Source organism: Drosophila tropicalis, unplaced genomic scaffold (genome assembly GCF_018151085.1).
Source record: "Drosophila tropicalis isolate 14030-0801.00 unplaced genomic scaffold, ASM1815108v1 contig_39, whole genome shotgun sequence".
Lineage (NCBI taxonomy): Eukaryota > Metazoa > Arthropoda > Insecta > Diptera > Drosophilidae > Drosophila > Drosophila tropicalis.
Window position 1 is genome coordinate 67,594 of NW_027172851.1, and position 25,375 is coordinate 92,968.

General features: G+C 34.3%; 1 long non-coding RNA gene across 1 annotated transcript; it reads right to left on the bottom strand.

Moving 5' to 3' along the window:
• Window positions 1-1,215: 1,215 nt before the first annotated feature.
• LOC137572551 (uncharacterized) lies at window positions 1,216-25,375 on the bottom strand. The gene is made up of 3 exons (XR_011031702.1): window positions 25,187-25,375; window positions 23,481-23,965; window positions 1,216-1,252 (listed from the first exon to the last, which is right to left on the bottom strand). It is a non-coding gene; the product is annotated as an uncharacterized lncRNA (long non-coding RNA).

Below are 25,375 nucleotides of genomic sequence, written 5' to 3' on the forward strand. Positions count from 1 at the left end.
TTAACCAATTTTAAAACCAGACACACACAAAAACAAGAGAGAGAAATAAAAAAGATGAAACTTTTACCCTCTTCCTCCCAATTCATTGACCGCAAAAAGAGAAACAACAGCAGTAATGGCCAAAAGCGAAGGAAAAGGCGTGGCGGGGCGGATGAATGGAAGAGGAGGAAGCCGCGTACGAGCCAAGTAAAAACTCATCAAACTATATTTTCAATAAATAATGACAACCGGCGACTGCAGCGAGGGGTGAGCCAAAAGGCCAAAAGGGAGGGGTGACGGGGGTGTTTGCAAATGGCGGCCATTTTGTTGCTTGGCTTGGCTTTTGTTCATTGATTTTATGCCATTGTGCGGACAAGGCTAGCTGGCTGGCTGGCTGTATGGGTGGGTGGTTAGTTGGCTGGACGGGCGTGTTGATGGAGGCCGCGACAAGCATAAAATCGAATTCGATTCATAAGAGAAAAACAACATACACTCATACAGACACACCGAATGATGCATATGACACACCATGTTGCTTGCCACGCCCAATACGCCTTGCCGTATGCAGCAGTAACATTTGCATAAAGTAAAACTTTTGCGGTTATTTCCGTCAACAAGGCGCAACCTGCTCTGGCTAGTCAACGCGCCACTTCAACCGTCGAGCCCAGAAAAAGCCGAAAGAAACGCGACAATTTTTCCCCGCTTTTCATTTCGTTTTTTTGTTCTTTCGTATTATAAATTGCTCTGTAGAGGGCCGTCATCGTGTATGCCAAGCTCCGAGAAGTGCCAGCGTGTGAATGGGCCAGAAGCGACAAAAAATTCAGTTTAGTTGGCTAGCACTGTAGAGGGATGGGCGTTTAGCAATGGTTTTCTTTTGTTTATGACACTGAGAGGATTACACTTTAACCATATAAGGCAAGTGGGCCATCTGTTGATTGGTTTGCTGACCACAAAGAGCCAGAATAAAATGTTCACATAGAGAGTGAAGAAAAATTGCAAAACTTCATTTCAATCTTTAATAACATTTGTAAAATTAACACATTCAATAAAATGTTAAAAGTCAGACGATCACCGACAATTCCAAGATTAAGCCCGGGTCTGGACAATCCCCGAATTAGAATTAATTTCAGATAAAGTTCGACGGAAAATTCTTTTATATTTCCAAATACGAAGGAGTAATCGAAACTTCTTCAAGTTTAAAAAGCCTTTCTCCCTTTTTTTTGGCTTTGCTTTGACTTACCTCTTTTAACTCCAGAAATATCTTTTGCGTAACCTGCAAGTAAATAAAAACAACAAGAAAATATTATTTAAAAGTTGTCTTAATATCAAAAGTTTTACAATAATTTCATAATTTTCTTAAATATGCAAATCAAAAAACAGAAAAGCGAAAAGAAAAAAGTAAAGTAAAGGGCAAAGGCCCCAACTTCATTGCTTGAGACTGAAGAGGGTTTTTTTTTTTATTTTGATTTCAGAGAGGGGGGAAAGAAAAGGACGACAGGACGGCATCCGTAGTACACGCAAAGTATTCAAATTAAAAACCACTTCAGTGGGCAAAGTGCAGACGATGAGGGGTAGGAAATGTTGCTTTCCTCTGGTGAAAGAAAACTTGTGGGTGAACTGGCATTTTTATATATTTTTTTGGGTTTGGGTCCACAAAATGCACAAGCGAGATTCGTAGCCCTTTTTGCTTTTTCCTTCCTTTTTTCTATGGCCATACACAAAGCTATGGCCCGTCCGTCTCAACGGTGTTTCACTCTGTCATTCTCAAGAGCTGCAAATGTCGAAAAACATTTCTATCTTTTTTTCTCTCTCTCTCTCTCCCTCTCTCTCTCTCTCTTTCTCTCTCCTATTTTCATTTTATTTATTTTTGCTTTTTTTTACCTAGGTAACTCGCTGCGTTGGGCAAATATTATGAAAAGTCTTCTACTTCTAAATAAAGAAAAAGGGGAAAGGGAGGGAAATGTATACCAAAAATAAAGGGAGTGAGTATTATGCACTTGAAAGGGAAATAAAATTTAGAATTGCATACAAAACGAAGGCAAATCAAAACTAAGAATGCAATTTTTGGTCTGGCAACCATGAAATTAAATAAAAGTTTAACCATTCGCCTCAAAATGTAATTTTAAAGTTGTTCAAAAACAAAACCAGAGGCAAGAGAATGAGAATATAAAGTTCCATTTAATATTTGCATAAAAATTAGAGATAACATCTATCTTCATAAAATATCCAAGCTGAATAAACTTGCTCGCTTCAGTTAGCACATATGGCGATATACATATCGTCAGTTTATTGGGACTATATAAAACTGAGTTTAAACCAATTTGAAGCCACCTCTAGATTATCTTGAAGACAGCCTTAACTAGTTAAATCTATTTTTTGCTAAGCTAAACGAATCGATTAACTAATAAGAATCAATCTCAAGGTTTCTGTGTTTCACTATGATTCATTTTTATGTTATATAAAGTCAAAGGCAACCTAGATTACGTTCACAGATCATTAACGTTAAAATTATTATTTTAAAAACAATTATTATGAGCAAACGTAGTGGAATTTTCAACAGTATGGGAAAGTATATTGGCAAAGATCAGCATCTATATAGAAATTGATGATAAATATTACAATCTTCGCTATTTCGATTTCAAAAACATGATAAGAAAACACGTCTAGAGAACAATATTTCTTAATCAAACTAAGAGCTAATAAGGCATATTAGCTATATATTCCTAGACTTAGACTTAGACTATATATTCCTAAATGAAATAACGTTTTAAGGATTTTCAAGTGTGTTCAGCATTTCTTCGTACCGGAAAGGTTAAGATTGTAAGAAATGCAATGATATCATAGAGACTCGACTATATCAAACAGTCAGAGCCATCTAATGGGAGGAATCTATAACCAATTGCAGTGCCTTTTTAACTGATATCAAACTAAATGTCATTTATGGCAACTAACAACTTCACTCCATTAACCACAAATACATATATTTTGATTGAACGCCTTTTATTAACAGTTTAGTATAAAACGAAATCTTTTCATAGATCTTTTCATAGAGCAAACAATCATTTTTGTAGTTTGCAATTGAAAATTCTGTACAAAACTGAAAACATGCAACAATAAATGTACAATAACAAATTCCTCCCGCCAACCCCCTATTGCTGGTTCACCTGATAAACATTTGTAGTCAATTTACAGTCCGCAACTTCCCCATAGTGGGGGACAGTGAGAGGGGATGGGGCGGAGTGGAAAAGAGACACGCCCCTAGTCAGTTGGAGAAATAATAACCAATAATTATATTATTTAATGTTTATTTTGCCAATGCAGAAATTGTGCGAAAAATGGGCATCAACCGATTTCGGGGCGTAACAATAGTTTAATTCCAAAAAAAAGTTTCAAATGTTTTGGCTTTTTGCAATTCGAGTAAAATTCTATTATGATATTTGTAAAACTGTATGTGTGTGTGTGTGTGTGGGCGTGGTGTGGGCGTTGTGTGCGCAAATTCAAATTTGTACCGTTAATTAGACGTGTGCAAGCATCTGAAAATGTAAAACAACATAACAACAAAAACTAAGCCAGGTTACACAACATTTAAACAAAATACATTTATTTCGGCATGAAAACGCAGAGGATGGGTTAGGGGTGGGGGGATGCCAAGGATAAAACTATCAACAAAATATTTAAATGTGCATAGGAATTTTAATGAGCCATTGCTGGATTTTGTCTGTATTTGATGTTCAATGTAAACGAACAACAAAAAGAACTTATGAAGTTGGCTTTATTTTCGTATTGGCAAATTTTAAACACTCTTTCCACAGTTTCCGTTCAATGCCTGAAGTCAAAAATAAGTACTTTAGTCATCTGAATTTAAAATAAACGAAGACTAAGGCTTAGTGACTAATTACTCTATTGGTAATTTTATAAGCGCCTAATAAACAATTGAAAAATTTATTTAAGATGCCTTCTGGTATTAGAATCAAGGACATCAGCCAAAGTTCAAGGTGATTGACATTTCTACTTGTTGATTATGGCAAAATCAATTAAAATGAATAATGTTTTTTTTTAAATGCCATTTAAGAGTCGTGTTTGTCTATTAATTATTAAGCAATTGGAAAGTTGCAAGTGAATACATATTTAGAAAATGCTCATAAAAGCCTTTCTACCAGTTTCTAAACACACAATGAATGCATTTTAGCTAAGCGAAATTTATTCGAGTCAGACACATTTCTATGGGCATGGCTGACGCCCTCCTGTTGGGGCTTACATTATTGCACAATGCACAATGCTTTTTAAACATTTATTACTTAATACAATTTTATTTTCCACACCATTTGCGCATTGTGTGTGTGTGTGTGTGTGTGTGGCTATTCCCATTGTTGCGGCTTTGCCCTAGCGGGTGTGGGTGGTGAGTGATGAAGGGAAATGAAAAAGAAGAGGAGGGGCAGACGCCCCAAGAGGAGATGACCACAAAAACGACATCGTCCAGCTAAGGGGAAAATGTACGTTCATTCGCTCGTTCACTGCTTGTTGACAACTTTTTGTTTTATAATTTTTTTTTGTCTTTTTTTGCATTACATACACGTTTTACATTATTGTAGATTGTTACCATGAGCAGCCATTTTTATGGCTTGGCCAACCCACTGGCGCCTCCTGTCGCTTACTGGCCACCAAATGTAATAATTATGAATTTTAAGCAATTATAATTATTGAAGTTATGTTCCACATTGTATTCCTTTTGCACCACATCAACATCAACGTTTATTTCCCTCGTTAATTATAATTGAAAGGTTCAACCTTTTGCCATTTCACGTGAAAAGTCCAGTTGGTATCCATCAGAGGGCGCCAATTGGTTTCGATGGAGTAAAATACTTCTACGGAACTATAATTTACGCCATTAACTGAGAGGCAAAAACTAATTAGGGATACTCCGTTTCAAGCAATTAACGTCATTAACAAATAAAATAATTTCTTTCAAGACAGTCAGAATTTTCCTTGCACAATATGCTCAAAGTTGCATTGAGATCCTTCTTTTATATGTTGTGAGAGAATACATACAATTCCTTTGAATATATCTATGACTAGCTATTACTTTTTGCACATATTTTTCTCTTGAAAAATTAAAATGGCATGGGTAAGGGGGAAAAAAAAAGAAAACTTTATTCAATTACTTAGCGACATTCACTTGAAGGCAGCAGTTAAAATTAATGGCGGCTCGAGTGCACACGCAGGATTTACTAGTAATTTACTGCTCTCACACACAACCAGAGAGACAGACACACACACACACACACAAGAACACACACTCACTTACAGTCCTTTTACAGAGACTAATACCATGGCAACTTTTTGCATACCGCTTTGACATTTTACTGCAGCTTTTGTATGCAGTTTGTCGGTTGGCGGGGTTAATGTGCCTGCAGCTAAAAATTCCACTCTGACAGGAAGAGACAAAAGAAGTGTCGCCTTGGATGCTTTTGCTCCTTCTGCCTCCATCTCCTACTGTGGCTTATGCTGACGTTGCCAGGGAGCCATTGAACAAAATAAAAAAAAAAAACATCTAATGAATTAAAATCTGAACAGAATTAGTTTTTTTTCCTTGGCTACAGATTTTATGACTGTTGGCAGTTGTTAAAGCTTAGGCGAGGTGAGGCCCATGTGAGAGGTGTGTACAAAGATCAAAGAAAAGTTGAAAATGTAAAAACATGAGACTATTAAAATGCTGAAACTCTGTTACATATACAAATGTTTATTTGAATGAGAGGATGACGGAGTTCATTGAATTTCATTGTATGCGTACAAAAAAGAAAACTTTAATAGTGAATAGTTAATTCAATATCAGTAAAAAAAATATTACAAACAAAATATTTTATATTCAAAAATTTGCTGTAGTTGATGAGGAATTGTAAAAAACGAGTATGAAAGTCCACGAGATGTTAAATGGTAAAGTCAAAGTTGTTTTTTGTTATGTAAGTCACAATTATTAAAAAGAAAAACCTTTATAAACTAATATTTAATTTGCTAACCTTACAAAGAACACGTGTATAAACAATTGCTTATAATTTTAAAGTTCAACTTTAACTTGAACGTATTCAAAAATGGTCCAATGCATCTTTAAAATTACTTATACGCAACGTTGACTTATATGGGTTAGCGACTGAACAAAATTAATCGACCTCCTTTCAGTGAGTTAGTAAACATGTTCCCTATTGAATAGTTACGACTTACTCGTTCACTCACTTCTTTGATTTTTCTCACACTGGAATAAAAAAATAGTTTTAAATCCAACTGCCAACATCTAGTTGATTTGTTCCTTCATTTTATAATAACTGAATCTAAACTTAGCTTTCGTTGAAAAGCAAACTTTCATTAATCGTTAATACACAAGTGAGTCAGTGAGTGGGTAATGAGTAAATGAACTCGTTCACTCATTAAAAAGTCAATTAGTGAACTTGTTCATCAAAATTAATCGTTTAGGCCAAAACTAGTTCCCATTTAACTCAATATCACACAAATTTATGCCACGAGTTTTTTTTTGACATTGGGCCTAGGACTTGTAAATAGCCAATGTATGTAACCATTCCCCGGATCGTATGAGCTAAAATGTGCATGACCGAAGAAGATAAATGCTCATCCCAACTGTGAGAAAGAATCATTAACCAAGATTTTGGTATCGGAGCAAGTTATAACACTAAGGATTAGCGATCGAAGACCTGCTTTTGTCTTTGTCATAGTTGCAGATGTCCTTGCTGTTCCCAAAAGACCTTTAAGGACCCTCTGCATGAGTAATTATTCAAGAGTTACCACAGAAACAACAAAATTATCTTGCAACCTCAAAGCTAGAACTATAATGCTCTTAATGATTCAAAGCGTCTATAATTTCAGAATGCCCACAAAGTTTAAATTGAAAATTTATGATATTTTCTGTTGTGGATGGTGCTAATGATTGTTTAGTTTTCCATAATCCGGATTGATTTTATAAAGGCTTATATTTATTATCCGTACGTATTTAAATCGATTGATATTTGGTCTTTCGCCAATTTCACAGAAATTTGAAACCGCAAAGCGACGACGACTAAACGGATTATAAATCAATTGCAACCCCCGGATTGTGGTCGACAGCAACCTACCCCATGAATTAACCCTTAAAAGGCCAATGTATTAATTTCAGGCACTTGGATCCACACACAAAAAAAAAAAACGTAAAAAGCCGCATAAGCATGACTCGTTCCAGTGTAACAGTTTCAAGAGAGCAGACAACCCGAAAACAACCAAAACCAAAAACTCACATAATTCAATTAAATTTTCATGATGTCCATACAAAAAAATACAAAAAAAAATCCCCCCCAGACAGACACACATAATTACCACATAATGCAAAAATGACAGAGAACGAGACAAGTGAAACGGAGACGAGATGAGACACAAAATATACTGACAAAATAAATGTTTTTACTTTTTTCCTCCCCCTTTTTTTTTTTTTTTGCTTTTTTTTGATGTTTGGTTAGGGGTTTTCGTTTGTTTTTTATTCGCCAATCATAGATACGCACTCAAGCAGAGTGAAACAAAAGGAAAATGAAAATCATAGCCCCAACAACAACATCAACAACAAACACACACACATCACAAAATATTGTATTATTGTACATCATAATTTTCAAGCTTGACTAACATTTTGGGTCATGAACTACAACAACAGCGATAAAAGAAACCCGAAAACGAAAAGGAAAACTCCCCAACGCAGTGAAAACAAAAGCGAGACAGTCGAAATGTTTGACCAAAATTATTTATGATTGAACAACATAAAAATTGATTGATAATATATGATAATTTATTTATTTGACGAAATCAACAACTTCCACTTACTTGGAGTAACAACATGAATATTTTTTTCAATGGAAAACATGGAGAAGTAGGAAAAGTCTAGTTCATTTACTTAAGCAAAGTGTGATCAAAGTGTCACCAAAGTATGGAAAGGTTGGGCTACTTTGAGCTGTTGAGTTTTCACAATGTATATAAGGAACGATCCAGATAGAGATAAATGATCTCAAGATCTCATTTTGGTGGGTTTTGTTAATTAGTTTCCGAAATGCATTAGCTTATCGTGCTTAATTCGTTGATTCCAATTACTTCACACAATTTTAGAATCTTCAGTTTGAAATAAAAACAAGGTAAGGTATCAGAATCATAACTATATTTGAATAAAAGTCGGTATAACCATTTTATTGATATGTCAGAATACAATGTCATATATCTAGTTTCCATTCGAACGATGAAATTCCCAGTTCTAATAAAAGCCTTAAACAAACAGGACAGCAGTCGTTATTGTTAATGGAAAAATAGGTGAAAAATATATTAAATATTAAATAAACTTTCAAACTAAATACAATATCAATAACTTTGTATTTTAGTAAGTAAATTTTCATTTACATATCAACAACACACCGGAAACGATATGAAAGAAAGAAATTTAAGAGCATTAAACCAAAATAACAGATTTTTACACACTTTGATAGGAACTAGTTCTAGGACTATTCGTGAATCGTTGACATTAATAGACTAGAGATGGATCCAACAATTTTAAATAAAAAACCCATAAAACGCTGATGCGTAACAATATCCCGGTATTTTTGAAACTTTAGGAATGTTATAGTCTTTGATTAAGTATATATATATGTATATTTTTGATCAGAATGGCGAGTTCATATAGCTAGGTCTGTCCGTCCGTCTGGATCAGCACAAACGACTCCTAGACCACATTATCAAAATCGGATATACATATATAAGATATAGCTGTCATATAAACTTAGAATGAAATGCAGGCAGCTCTTCCGAGAACTTTAGACCTTTCAGTTAAGATCTTTTGTTAGCGTTGAGGGAAAAATAACAAAAAAAACTTTGGAGCCGAAGTTAGCGGGAAACTTGGGCAGCATCAGCAGTTGGCTGTTGCCTATATCTTCTGATCGTTTATGTGGGATGGAGTGAGTCCTATGGGTGTGAGATTTCGGGGTTCTCCGTTTTAAATATACCTAGATTCACCTAGATCACACATTTGGAACCCAATACTTCGGGTTGGAAAAAAAAGTGGAATTTGAATAACGCAAATGGAAATTCTCGATCTTAGTGCATGGCAATATAGAGAAAAACTGCCTGTCACTCTTCTCAGTGTGACCGCACTCTACCCCTTCCACACTGCTGCTCTGCCTAATTATCAGACTCGCATTGATGGTTATCGAATTTCAAAATATTTAATAATAACCATAATATATATTCACTCCCTTTCATTTAGTTTAAATTAAATGTAATTTGGCCAAAAAGCATAAATCTTGAAACAAATTGGAATCGGCCACCGTATATCGCTTTTACCCCCTGTGAGTGCGGACAATGCGTTAAGTCAGTGGTCCGCAGAAGTGCAAAAGAAAAACGTAGAAATTGAATTAAATTGTCTCGACAGCAAAGAGAAAAAGTAAAGAAATTAAAATTTCCACACGAACAATGGCAATTGCAGTCGGTAGGAACCCATTTCACTTTTTCCCCATCGTACGTTTTGCTGCTCGTGTTATTATATGAAATATATTTGGCCAAAACGATTACCAAACAATTGCCGACTGGCTGGCCGGCTGTCTGTCTGTCTGTTTGACTGTCGGACTGGAAGTTAGTCAGAGAGCCATAAAGTCAGGGGGGCCAAAGGCAAATGGCACGCTTCAGTTCATTTAAATGTGATTTATGTACCATGGAGAAGAAGGAGAGTGGTCTCGGTTCTCTCACACATACATTTACTCTCTCTCACCGACCGACTAACTGACATTTCCTGCGAAAGTGCGTAGAGTTCATATCACCATCACCATCGTCATCGTCATCGTCATCGTCAGCCTCGTTTCACATGCAAATTGCTTTGGTCAGGGCAACATTTCGAGATCTGTACTTGAAAAATCACATCACAGCAAATTGCACAACAATCGAAACCATGAGGGAAAAAACGCCCTTAGGCCAACAATACATACAAATACGTATAATAACACAAATACACACACATCTACATCTACATCTCATACAATCTCACACAATCTAAATGTGGTCTTCAGGCCAAGGGAGAAAAGGAGATACACATGATGTTTGCAACCCCAAAGCTATGTATGTTCGTATAGACATGGAATTGTTTAAAGATAAACAATAAATTTTTAAGAAAATTATCCCAAAGGGTCAATTAAATAGAAATAATGTGACTAAATACTTTATAGTGGAAATAAAGAGATTTCAGAGGTTCATCAAATGGTTAAGAAGCTGTAATTATTATATTTGAACAAAAAAGATTATGAACCAGTTCACCCCATCACTCACTTGTTCAATTGTTCACTGGTTCACTTCTTCAGTTCTTTTTTTTCCATCAGTTGTTATCAATAGGATTGAAAATATTTTTACAATACGTCAGAGAACTTTTCTATATGCTGTGTAATTTTGGAAGCTTTTAAATAATTGAGTCATTGAACAAATGAATGGAACAAAAAGAAATTGGTGTGGCTGCATTTTCGTTTTACAAATAACGAAAAAAGTTATTGTAAAAAATTTATATGTAGCCAAATGAATTTAATGTTAAGCTTTAACTGGAAATATAACTTTTGACAGTTATCAGTTATTAGAGCACTAAGAAATGTTAAAAAGTTATTCCAAAAAGCAGTCCTCGGTAGATGAGTTTTCTAACAATAAGTCAATTAGGCTATACTGATAATATTCCAAAGAACATTCCTCAAATTCAGCCTTTCCTAAAGTTATGATTTTTTCGAATTAGAATAGAGTATTGAATAATTTCGCACCAAATTTTGTGGAATTTATTTATATTTCCCATAGATGATTTCTGATTAGAACAGCTTTTAACCAACAAAGTTCCTAAATCGCCAAAAAAGATAAACATAAATTAATTTTGAAGAGAAATTGAATATGATATACTTTCTAAAGTCTCATTTCATTTTCTAAAGTCATTTTAATACAGTGGTCGGCACGGCCATGTCCCGTACCGTGGTCTAGCTCTGCCGCAGCGCTGCCGTCTAATATACACTGTAAACGCTCGTGTAGGTTCGGCAACGACTTTTCGCCTCGTGCTTGTCAGAAAAAAGTTTAATTCTTGATAATGATTTCGCCGGACCAAAACTTCGGAGTTTTGGCTTTACAGTGACCTGCAAGTGTCTAACACGCGAGGTATTAGATTGTTCATAGTGAAATGTTTAGAAACATAAAAGTTCGTAATTCAGGCAGATCCAATATTTTATTGTTGTTAATATTTACAATTATCTATAGCCTTTGCTTTTTGTTCCGAAAGTTCAATATAATTTCGAGTCATTAGAAAACTCCTCAGTAAAGTTTTGCAAATTTTAGTAATTAAACCAATTTAAATAAATCAGACGTCAGCTTCTCCTAAAATCAAGTTTACCCTCTTCCTTTCTCCTTTATTTTGATGCCTGGAAAATTACGTCTCGAGAGTTATCTTCAAACACTCCTGAATTTAGTAGGCTTTTGCTATTAGCATCGGAGAGACCTCTCATTAACCTAATAATCAAGGTTCCTCTATCCTTTTTCCTTTCCTTAAGAATGTTCATTTGATTTGCATAAAATTGATTAACGACCACGAACCAAACCACCCATAAAGAAGAAGTAAGAAGAAGGAGAAGGAAAAAAAAGGGAAAAGGGTTAAAGAGAGTGAAATTTATTATGAAATTTTATTTATAAACGAAATTTCATAGAATTTCTAACTGATTAAATCAGCTGTGTTCCAGCAAATTAAACACAGACAGAGACAGAGAGGCGAGACATCGAAAGCGCCGCAGCTACAATTTCATTTTGATGAAATTTGCTTACGCTTGGCACTTTGACCAAGTTATAAATTTCTCTGGTGTCGAGTATTAGACCGATATGTATGCACTGTGGTGTATTCTCTGTTTATATGTATGTATGTATGTATGTATGTTGAAATGCGAGTCGAGTCTCATGTGTCTCTATGCTCTTGTGTGTGACTAAAACGCTTTGCACACAGCGGTCACACATGCTACAAGGTTGGAGAAAATTTTTGTCGGTCGGATGGGAAAAACCAGAGGACGAGGACGAGAAGAAGAAGCATGACGATGATGAGGGCGAGGACATGGCCTCAACATTTTCAACATTTCGCTACCCTCCATAGAACGACCTTCTTCTCCTCAGTATTGTTGTTGTTGTTTGCGTTCGGCTGTGTGGTTTTGAATTTCCGGTTTTCATATTCTTTTTCATAATCTTTGTTGTTTTTTCGTTGGAAAATCCAAGTCAATGACAGAGCTCAACACTGTGGCAATTAGCAGCGAAAAACGCCTCAGTGTGAAGAAATCCATTTAAAGAGGGTTGATTGAAGAGTTAACCATTGCTTGGGGGTAATACATCTTAACGACCATCAATAGTAGTTCAAGTCAAATAGTAAACCCTTTCTCCATCTTGTGGGATGACCCAGTACTAGAGTAAGGAATTTGTCTTATTGACGTTTTTTTGAGTCGAAACATTTCAATCAACCCTCTTTCATTCGCTTTGGTATGCATTTCAATTTGTTGATTTTTGTATAAAGCCATCCTCTGGGCGATTTTTCCCACATTGATTTCTACTCCTGCTCCATCTATCTTCGTGCCTCATCAATTGGATGGGTTTTTATTTGTTGTATTTGAATTTCGTTTCAATTTAAAAATATATATTTTCAAGAGAGGTTGAGATAGAGCAGCGCCCCTCCTAGTTTTTCATATAAATTGACAGACTTATTTGTTTATGTCTTTTAATAAATTTTTATTTTCATTTGCCGTATTTGTTGATATTCGGCTATTTGTTTGCTGCATGCATTGCATTTTGAAAACGGTTAAAAAAAAGTAGGAAACCTCTCACAGAAAAACAAAAAATGTTTGGTTTATGTATTCCAATCTATAGCATTTTTCCGAGTAGCCGTAAATAAACAGAAATATGACAGTAAAATAAATATCGAAGGCCATTAAGCGTATTAAAAGAGTCCGCGAAAAACGGTTATAAATGGATATTGAGATATTTATGGAAATGAGACAGAGGGCGAAATGAGACTCTGGACTGCATAGACTGGACTTAACAGGAAGAGACCGTAGCTTAATAAGCAAAACAGAAATTTTGAATGCTTTAAGCCTTATCCAATACAGATTTAGTTTATATTGGGAGCTATTTAACTCAACTAAAACTGTTTGTAGTTAAAAAACACTTCCGACAATAAAACTCCCAATGGCCACATCGTAAAAAAAACATTATTTTTATATTGTTAGTATGGCAATTAAACTGGTTATGGGCCTTATGCCCCCCAGACCTCCAGCAGGTAGCCAGCAAAGGTGTTTTGTAAATATTGCTTCAGTATTAAGTACGATAAAGTTTTGTTATCTACTGCAAATACGTCAGAGACTCGGTATGCATTCTTAATGGGCAACGTTGAAACACAACGAAAAACTAAACTATCCTGGCAATTTTTACTTTTCAGGTTGTCTTCCAAATACACACACAAAATATCACCACAAACAACTTGTTAACCTTACTATAACAGTTTAGAGTCCATTGTTTAAAATTTCGTTGATTTGATGTTATTCGCATTTCTCAATGAATTCATTTTTTCAACAGATTGCCAATTCTAAGGCTTCTGCTTCAGCTGTGTTTGCGTCTATAATTTCCAAAATGGAAATTCTCATCAGTCATTCCTATAGTAACTAAATCTACGGTAAATTTTCCCAAAAGTATCATCTTTCACACCTATTAGACGGTACTTGGAATGACTGTTTACCCCTTTCGGTGGCTGTTGCTATCGTCTCGATAACAATTATTAGCAGCAATCAGTGTGGTATGTGTGTGCCAGCCTTTAGGCAAGCAGAGAGAGACACAAACAGAGATTCTGTTACGGATAGGTATGTATGTAGTTACGCACATTGCTAGACAGCCTCCTTCAAGCCGACGATGAGCATAATGAGCAGCATTAAAACTAATGAAAATAAACTTTGCTACACGCACACGCACAAAGCCACACAATGGCATAGACCGAAATGTATACATATACACACATACATACATTCGTTCGTAGAAGGAAGCGGAGAAGTTTGGCCCCAAAAAGCGCGCAACACAAAATGTCGAGCCAGTGTAGAGCCAGAGCAGAGCAGACACAATAAAAATAAAAGGAAAATTTCCACTTCACCCATCTACCCGTCCGCCATTCATTTCCACAAGCATTCACCATTCGTATAACCCCAAAACAACAATAAGAAAATTGCGAGACAGACAAAGTGGAAAAACGCATAAAGGCGAAAGGCAAAAGAACAATGAAGTGGCTGAGACTGGCTTTCGGGGATGGAAAATGGTGAAAAAATCTCTGCATAGAGATCGGGATGTCGGTGGGGAAACATCTTTAGCTTCTCTCAACATCCTGTAACTGCAAAGAAACATACATAAAATTGCGTGCAAAAATATCTGTAGAAGCCAGAAATGTAAAAGTTCAAGTACGCCCACCACTCCTAATTCAAATATCAATCAAATAGTTTATGTTAAAGTTATCAAATCCTGGCCCAAAATAATGTGCAAGTTAACAAAATCGACAAATTCGTCATCAAAAATTAATTCTAGAAGGATTTTTAGAGGAGGTCTTAACGATTCCCAGGTGTAAATGAAGGATACATTTGATCTCCAAAGAAAATTATCAACTGTCATGGTATTAGACTTGAAGTTAATTTTGTATTTGAAATTAGAGGGAGTCCTTTGATGCCAAGTGAGAACTGGACCATTAGGAAATGGTCACCTAATAGAGCCCACATTTGTAACAAGAAAGTCTTTCAAGTAAAATTTAAGTAGGTCTCTTTATCTGCAACTTTTTCGATCACTTGAAACGAATTCGTTTATTTAGGGGTTGAATTGCGACCCTCCAACCTCCCCCCAGGATCATCCCTATAATTCATTTGCCAATTTAATCCCATTCCATTATAAACCAGTGTGATATATAAACAATTCTTGGGAAAAGATACATTTTCGAGATTATTACACATTGAAAAGTTCTTTCGCTTTCTATTTTATTTGAAAGGAGGCAAAGTTTATGCTGACTGCACGTGAAACTATTTGGCGCCAGAGTGAAATACATTTATTAATGTTTTACCTTTTTTTGTTGGTTTGTATTTTCGGTTTCCTTCACTTTCGTAGATGTATCTTGAAGCGAAAATATGCACATAATTTCAGACGGGAAAGATACTAAATGAATGCCAACACGAAAATGTGCTTTAGCTCGTGGCTCGCACCGTTCCTTGGCCCTTTTACTTCTTGCCTTGTCTTGTCTTTTTTCTTTTCTTATTCCACCCATTTTGGGTTTGTGTATCTGTATCTGTATCTGTGCGTCTGTGCATAATGTATCTTTGTATCTTGCCTTGGCATTTCTGCTTGGCTTTTCTGTTTGTTTATGCTTCGCAAGTTGACTCTTAGACGGGGTGAAAGAGAAGCAAAAAAGCGAAAAAAGTTTTATGCCTTTTGTGTCTGTTATTTTTGTTTTTGTTGTTCTGTTTGTTTGTTTGTTTGTGTCTCCTTATTCCTGCCCCTCACTCCCTTTATTGCTCACTAATGCTCATTTTCTGCATCTCTCTATCTGTATGTGTGTGTGTGTGTGTGTGTGTGTGTGTGTGTGTGTGTGTGCGAGTGTGTGGCTTACCGCGCTACTTTAATAATTTAATTAAATTTGTTTCCCTCTTTTTTCTTCTCAGTCCCCATATGATTGTTATTTAGGCCATTTCGCATAATGAGGCGGCATAATTCACACATAAAATCTAATTTAGGCACAATTTCTAGTTACTCTCCGTTTTCTCCAGATTGAATTACAAAAGACCCTCCCCACACACACACACACAGTCGACAATATATTCTTTATGAGTAATCCGATCAGACTATAAAAAGATTGACTCATACTAAAATACACAGAAAAATTGCAAAAAAAAAAAAAAAAAAATGGACCAAGGTATTATTTTTCTACGTATTAAGAGAGTCTCTAGTCTTTTTCTTTGTTTAAATTAGTTAATTATATCTTTTGAAAATCTCTTTACAAATTTGGCTGGCATTCTTAGATTAAATGATAATGTAATCACTAAATTTCACATGTAACTGCAAACAAAACTACAGTGGAAAATATGTCGCGTAAGTGACTTAGAAGAATCCTTTTTCACAAACTGGACGGAAAGGAAATATTTTGGAAAAGAAGAGTGTTTCAATAAATATTATATCTAAATCTCTTATCTCTGAAAAGATTAAAACTAGACATATTTGTGAAAAGTATATTTCATTTTTTCCCTTCGGAACTGTCCATATCTTATTAATTCTGATAAATCTAAAAATCGAATAACAATATTCCGTTTTTTTTTTTTAAATAACAAGAAGTACTCCTTATTTTAATTGCATTTAAAAGTATAAGATTAGGCGACTAGTCATATGCCCATGACGGTATTTCGGTATTTAAGATATGCAGCCCCAAAATGTTCAATGTTCGAAACTTTACAGAGATAACACATTTCTCTTGTTACGGTTCGAATTTTATTAAAGAATTTCTTTGTTTTCATCAGCTTTGCTCATGGTTTTTGGTATGCATTTCCGTTTTTTGTTAATTTCATTCATTGATAAGCATTTGCTCGAAAAGACGTTACTAGAAATATTTGTTATTTAGTTTATTTTGAAAATATATTAGAGTTTGCCATAGATCACACACGCATCCATGTCACTTTGGTAGCGGACAACAGAGGCAGTTGGAACGGAAGGAACATAGACAGACAGAAGGGGACGCAGGGAGATAGTGAGTGAGAGGTCTGGAAACAAAGGGCTGGGGCTCTTTTCTTCTTGCCCGAATCATTTATACAATTTTCTTCATTTACTTTATTTGTCGTACGTGCCCCAAGTGCAAGAAACGTAAACAGCAGAAAGCAAATAAGCAAAACCATGCAATAAACTTTTGAGATGACACCGTGACACGCAATGTAAAATAAACTATCTGACTTCTGGGAAATACAAATGAAAATCGCAAAAATATATTGAACATTTTTTAAATACAATACATACTACAACAAATAATCTCAACACAGCTAATTTAATGTTATTCCGCTTATTGTATACCCGTTGACTATTATATTTTTGAGATTATGCCAAACTGTTTCTCAGAATATTAAATATTATTATTTATATTAATTATTGAAATTTATTTAAGGTAGAAACTGGAATTCGATTGCGTTTCTTAAATATTTAATTCATTTTTTTGTCTTCATCCTATATTTCAAAACATTATTTTATTTTAAACGATAAGGAATATGAGCTTATGGGTTGCTATTGTTGATCAGTCGGAATTCGAATTTGGCACTGGATTGAGCTTTGATGTTCTCCAATTAATTTTGAATAACTTTCAGTTGGGGAAATATCTTCCAAAAGTGGTAATTGTTTTACGTATCAATAAACACCATTTACATAAGTTGTGGAATAATGAAGGATATACATATATTAAAGTATAAAATTAATACAGCTGGACCCCGATTATCTGGGAGAGTCGGTAAATCGAATCGATCAAAATTTCCACGTATTTTATACTTGAAAGTTACAAAAGCTAGAAATATATTTGTATTGTAGTTTGTTCCAACTGTTTAGCCTTTAAATTTTCCATCATAAGATTGTTTGAATTCACGGATAATAAAGGTAATCACGGCTAACAGTGAAAATGGAACTAACATTTCATTCCGGATAATAGGGGTGTCTGGTTAATGGGAGGCCGGATAATCGGGGTCCAACTGTTCAGCAGCTAGGTGACAGTGACTTGTCGATAGACTCCAGTTGAAAACGTTACCATTGTTAGCATTAAGTTTTATTTTAAACAAAAATAAATAACAAGATCAAAAGTGATTTAGTTTTTCGACATGGAATTAGTTCCGAATTTGTTTCCAGCTAATCAAAATTTTTCCATTTGGCATTGCTTTTTCAATATTAATAAAAACATGTTCAGTTCTTTCAGTTCCATATTTGCAAAAACTTCAAAGACGTTGAAGCAATTCGGTATTTGTTATAGTTTTTCCATTTGTTACTGCAGAATTTTCGAGGAACTGGCGCTTTGACAATTTCCAATTTTGCATTCTATTTCAGTGTGTGCATTTGTCTGCAAGAAAACTGTCATCTTGGCATGTGACGTTGCCACTCATTTGATATTTTCGCATATGATTGACTTTTATGTCCGTGTTCATGTCCACGTCAGCGGCAATGTCCTTGCCTTTCCGTTTCTATTTTCATTTGCTTTTCGGTTCCTAAAAGGTACATTTCGCGTTTATTTGTATCTCTTTCTCTCGATCTGTCACTACATTTACAGTCAACACTCGACAAAATGCATGCCACTGACATTTATTGTTTGTCTAGAGGGCCAAAAAAAAAAAAAAAAAAACAAGAAGGCGACCCCTACACATGTGTACAAATACATATATATACATACATATGTATATATACATTCTATAGCTTTATGGCTAAATACATAACGATGAAGAAGTTGAAGTAGCAGCAGGAACGAAACTCTTACCACAGTTACAGAATAAATCCTTTAAGCCTTTGCTTGTTTGCCGTGAATATGTCAAGCGCATGGCACTTAAAATTGATGAGTAGCTTTAATAAAAGGGCGTGACTTGTTGTAAATTGCTTCTAGGATAGAAGGATATATATGCTGGAGGTTGGGGCTCGAGCTTCGCATTAGGGTTGAAGGTGGACGAACACGTGTGCACATCGTTAAGCCTGGCAGGTGGAACTCCCATTGCAATTTTCGGTTAACATTGACAGAAGAGGAAGAAAATACCGAAAACCAAATGTGAAATGTGATATCTTCTTTCTTTCTTCCTCTTTTGTTTTTTTTTATATTGTTTTTGGTCGTTAAGAATCATGCCACGGCCACAAGGTGGCTTACTTTGATTATATCATATAAGAAACAAAACTTAACACAAAGAGAGGCAAAAAAGAATAAGTGACATACAAAGAAATGGAAGAAACAAAAAAAAAAAATGAAAAGTAATTGAGGAAACTGACAATAAAGAGGCAATCAAAAAACGTTTTAATAAATATAAATGTATATCATTTCAAAAAATTTAAACCCTTGTGTTCAGATTGGCCCTTCACCCCAGTTACAATGGTCTGACAGCTATTTATCTTTGTACACTAAAAGTACACTTTGTTTATTTTGGGACTACCATTAAGAAATTTCAAAACTGTTAAAAGATTCAGTAGATTTCGTCAAAATGTTGTCGGAAAGTTACTTTTGTAAATATTTAGGTACTTAAGCTACTCGAGATTTTATTGTTGAAAACTGGAAAAATTGCCTAAACCTAGATTTCAGTGTTGGCAAAGGCTATTTTTATGTGATTTATAGTGTTGCCAGTCTGTTGTTTTATACGGAACCAGCTACTTTTAGCTATAATCCCGCCAAGAACATGGATTTATATGTGTGCAAATCTCTCAATTTGCTGAGCATGTTCACTTACTCTTTTTTTTTAAATGAGTCCACTCACTCATTTTGTTCATTTCCTATCTGTTTTAAAAATTACATTTAGTTTTTTAATATTATTCATTAAAATTTATGATTTTTATTTAGGAAACCTAACAGAAAAAGTGAGCAAAAAAGAGTAATTGGAGGAGAACATGATCAGCTGCTCACTTTAATGAACAACTCTTTTTCACTCACTTTTGGCAATATCGGATTCATCAACTATCAATTTCAAAAGAAGATTAAATTATGAAATAATTCTCCGAATTTAAGACATGTGGTTTGGAAATTGATACTTTAATTCTTATTTGGTATTGTCAATTAATAGGAATACTTCATAAATAATTTATTGTTTATTTATAAGACTTATGAAGTGCTTGTGTCTGTTTAAAAAGTAAACAACTACCGCAAAAACATAAAAAGAAAATCAAATTAAACTAAATAAACATTTGTGTCATTAAAATTACATATATATAGTAGAATCTGGAATACGGTCAAGGAACTCGTAAGATGCTCTAACTGAAAGAAGCAACAGAAGGAAAAAACTTCCAGCAGCTTTCGTGGCTTTAAACGCCAAGTTATCGAACACGGGTCACAAGATAAAGGGTCTTGTCACACATCCTGCGCCTTGACAGGCTGTAGAAGTCAAGGTATTGTTGTCAGGTCCAAAGACCTGACCATGTCATACAAGTTTCAATGAGGACCAACCAAGTAATGACTTGGTTAGCTAGATAGCTAGCTAGATTCTACTGTAGTTGTTTTATTATATTTTTATCCTCTTACATTCGACCTTATTTAATGAATTTGCATAAATTTGATCAAACTTCCAGTCGAATTTTAGAAGAGTATTCAAACTTTGGCGGGTCTAAACTTGGATCTGTTCTTTGGGTTTCCCTTAAAGTTGTAATTTCTAGACTCTTGTTTTTCCTTACCTTTTTTCTCGTTGCCAATTAAAATCCACTCTGACTAATTTGTAGTCGAACATTACAAAACACAAACAAAAGCCAACATAACATAACACAAAAGGCAAAAAAAAAAAAAAAAATTAACTCGCAGCTAATTAGCCAAAGAGCATAAGAAATAAAATGTGAGAGAGGCGGCAGAAGAATAAGCAGCTAAAGAGAAGGAGAGAAAAACAAAAACCAGTTTATCCACTTGGCCCAAAGAAGAAAAAGAAAAAATTCGCATGGTCTAAAAGAGTTTTTAGTTTTTATGTATGTTTGTTTGTTTTTTTCTGTGTTTGCTTTGGTGTTGATTTTTTGTTTTCATATAAAAAATAAATTTTATTTTCAAATTAAATAAAAAGGTCAATGTCTCGGCATATTCTTTGGTCAAAATTAAGAACAATAAGCAACATGGGCGACTTTTTTCTCTCTTGTATCGAAGCGGAAACGAAGAGAGAGAGAGAGAGAAGGGAAGGAATTGAAAGTACTCGATAGAGCAACAGTTGCAGATACAAATAAAGATACTCAAGACGCAGATACAGATATTTATTTATCAGGTCTCGCTTCATTTTCTGGTTCCATTTCGCAGCTCAGCTCGTCTTTTATTTGTCGAGTTTGAGGGGGAGAAAAATCTTTCTGGGTAAACTGGAATGAATCATCAAGATGGGCAGTTCGATGAATATTTCTACAATGGGCCATCTTTGTTGAAAGCGGCAGTGGAAGTGGACTGGGAGGGGTCTACGTGAGTAATTGTCGTTTTTTATAGGTCAAATTGCGTTTCGTTTGAATAATTGTAAAATCACAATGCTTACGAATAAATAATTAAAGACCATAGAAAAATCTATCCATTCTAAGGTTGTGTTGAATGGAAGATAAAACGTCTTTACATCCAAATGGAGTTCTGTATCCAAACATATTGAATATTTTCTTTATTTTATATTAAATGCAATACAATACAATTTAAGAAATATTCATATTTGCAAGAGAGTTCTCGAAGAGAGTTCAAAAGTGAAATGGTTAATGGTGTTGTATAACACTTTTCAAGTCAATTTTAGTGATTCTCCTTAACTCAGAAATGAATCATTGTAAAATCTTTGTTTACTTCCTGTCAACCGAAAATAAAAATATAAAAATAAAAGTTTCTTTGGCGCATTTAAATTTAATCCGAAACTAAGTCAAGCAAGTTGACCCTCAACTACGTTGAATTTCACAAGAACTTGCAAATGAGGAGGACAACCAAAGAGAAAAATCGTTTAATTTTATCTAACAAAAAGTCTATGGAGCATACGAATTTGTATATTAAAGTTAATTTTTCAACTTTTTGTTGTAATGTTGGACTAAAATCATCTAAATATATGAAAAAAAGACAAAAGAATTCGTTTCCAACTAGAACTATAATTTGATTTGTATCCTCATTCAGTATTTGAGCACACTAAATTTTTGTTACTTTCCGTTTTGAGTTCGTAATATGAAGAATCTTAATCAAATTGGTTATACTAAAATGCCTTAGTAATTTTTGTCGGCCTACCAAATTAACGAAGTTAGGAGTGCCAAATTGGCAAAGTTTGTGTGTTTAAAAGAGGAAGCGAGACAGCTCACTGGTTATTATAGAATAAAGATACAAGTACATACATATATACATACATATGTATGTACATAGTATGTGTTTAGGATTTTTAATATTATCATATGTGTCCCTTCTTTGTACTTTATTGTGTTTAGATTCTTGAAGAGTTCGTAATTTTATTGTCTCAAGAAATAATAAAAACGTTGCCCTAATGCAATTTCATATATTTCACACTTGAGTGAAATTAAATCGCCATATCGAAAAGGGAATCTTCCCATCAATCTTCTCAACCCTCTTTGATTCTCATCGTCCTCCATCTCCATCCAAAGCACAGGCGATTAAATGCACAACAAGGACAATAACCAAAGAAAGAACGAAACAGAAACAGAAGACGAACAATGTGAAATAATTATCAAAGTGGGTACTAAAATTATAAGAGTACTAAATTCCCCCCACAACCCCTACATACCACCACATCGAATGCTAGGCCTTGTGCGTCCCTCTCTCCCTCCCCTCTCTCTCTCTCTCTCGCCATTGTCTGTTCTAGAGTACTTGTTTTCTGTCTCCTTCATTCATTGTGTATGTAATTATTTTTGTTGTTAACTTAATTTCTGCATGATTGAGCATTTATTTCAATGTTATTCGACAAACGAAGGGAAGATTGAATTAATTTAAAGCATGAAATGCAACCCCAAAATCGAAACATTTAGTCAATATTTAGTAAAAAAAGAAAATTATAAATCATAAATTTATTGGAGAAACTCGAAAAACCAAAAGTAACATTCACATTAAATTTTGTCCTCAAATATAAAATTTAGATGCTTAACAGATGTGTCATACACACAAAATATTTTCAAATTCACGACGAATGTGTTATAATTAATAAGTAGCGACTAAAGTTCGATGAGTGATTGGTTGGTCACAATACAAACTTAGATGAAGTGGACTCCGGTTGGTACGTTGGTTGGTTTTAGTCTAGGGCAGCAGACACCATCTTTGCAGAACATATAACTAAAATTTTGATTTTTTTTTAAGTTTTACCTTGTTTTTCAAGGTTTTGGATCCACTACGTCTTCTCAGCATAGCTATGCGTTCCTCTTCCTACCACCATGAACATTTTAGCGTTAGTTGGTAGTAAACCAACAGTAGTAGAACATAATTATCTAATAAATTAAGCTTAATACTGGTTGAAAAGTACACTTTTTACTTGCTTTTTTCGCCTATGTATATACTATTTAACAAAACCAAAGTCAGAAAAATGTTTGAATCTTTGTTAGCAAGTACTGCACTGCTATTTTCGTAAACACAGCTGTATGTCGCGATTTGAAATCGATCGATTTTTTAGTTAACTTCGATCAACTAGGTTCAAATTTAACAAACCAGATCGATTTCATAAAGTAAACTTAAAAATTCTATAATTTATATAACACATGCATACATCTAAATGTAAATGTAAACTTTTCTCAGAACTTACCATTTACGATGATGATGAAAATGATCGACATGAAAACCATATTTAATCCACATTTTGATGACATTATATGGGAATGGTATCCAACGTGTCGAATAAATCAGATGGGGAATCCCTTCTTTAGCCTTTAAGCTATGTAATCTTCAATTTCGATTTCTTCGTTTCGATATTGATTTGGCAATAAGTTTCGAATTCGACTTTTTGCAACTATCTTGATTAAAAATTTGTTGCCTGTGCCATGGCAATTAAACAATTAGCACACACAGTGAAACACGCACCAATACACAACATGTACACACACACACACAGCACCTTTTTTTTTTGTAATTTATATTTTGGCTCTTTTTCTCTTTATATTTTGAAAAAAACAACACTTTTTTGTAAAAATAAAAATAAACAAAAATTAATACAATTTTTTTTCTTTTCTGAATTTTAAACGAATATTAAAATTATGATTTTTTTTTTTTTTTGAGTTCTTGTTATTTATGCTGAAATGAAAGGAAAGGGGAAAATTCTTAGTAATTATTTTTTTCTAAATGATGTAGTTCTTTGATTCCATCAGGACCAACAGGACCGCATTTAGGGGTGTATAAATTTGATTTGGAAATTGTTTTTAGCTAGATTCGAAACGCCGGAACTGTCAATTAAGATTTAAGCAGTATTTTAAATGCAATTCTTAATCAAAACATTCAACCAAATGCAAGTCAGACTACACATTAAAACACTATTTTACATTACAAAAATATTGCAAGTTATTTATGGGTTTAATAGATTTTGAATTATTCAATTAAAATTTATATTATTTTGTCTTGCTTCACTTTTCAATATGTATTTTGTTTTGATTTACAACTTCACTGACTCAGTTGATATTGGACATTTTTGATTTTTCTGCGTTAGTTTAAATCGCAATATTTTTTTTTTTTTTTTTGTTCTTCACTTCGCAAATTTCCCTTTTAGTAAATGTTCACTGTAAATTGTCACTTATTTCAATTTTCGAATTCCTTCATTCCCAACATCTTCAGCTTGAGTTCCCTTATGTTGGCATCTTTATCCCTAATCCTCCTATTCTTCGCCGCATCATTGTTCTCGTGTTTCTGTTTTGAGTCACTGTAGGCAGCAGCAACAGCAGCTGTTGCTTGTATGTATGTATGTATGTGTGTGTGCGTTTTGATTTTTATGCTGCTTCGTTTACGTGGAAAAAAACATACATAATTTGTACATATTTTTAACGATACACGTTTTTAATCTTAATTATTTATAAAATAAAAAAAAACAACATAAACAAAAATAAAAGAAAATAAAACATGTCAATTGCCTCTCTCTCTCTCTCTGTCGCTCTGTAAGTGCAGCTAATAAGCAAGTGTTTCCTATCTCACTTGCTCGCACGGAGTTTACCGCAAGCGCACCCAATGAGAGAGTGATTGAGAGAAACCGAGAGACAGAGAGAGAGAGAAAGAGCAAGCATAAGAACAAAGCGCAGACGCAATAAAATGCATTTAAATTTCATATTGTTGAATGCAGACAAACAAATAAACATAAACACACATAACTAAATAACATTTTTGCGGTTTTAGTTAGTTACTTTATACGTTTATACTAAAAAGTATCACTTTTGAAAACTTTACACATTTTCTCTTCTTCACCACCGACAAACCCGCTTTGCTGTTAACTTTTTTCTTTTTTTTTTTGTTTATGCTTTGTTCACTTACTTAAGGCGCTCGTCTGCCTTTTTCCTCCACCGAATATAACAATTTATTTCTACCGATCACTGCATATTATTTTGCCTTTTCAATTGCATTCATTTCACTTCACTTCATTTCATTTCATTTATTTATTTATTTATTTACACAAAAACACGCGCGACGCGTCGAAAAACGCCGCCGCACAACCGCACAATT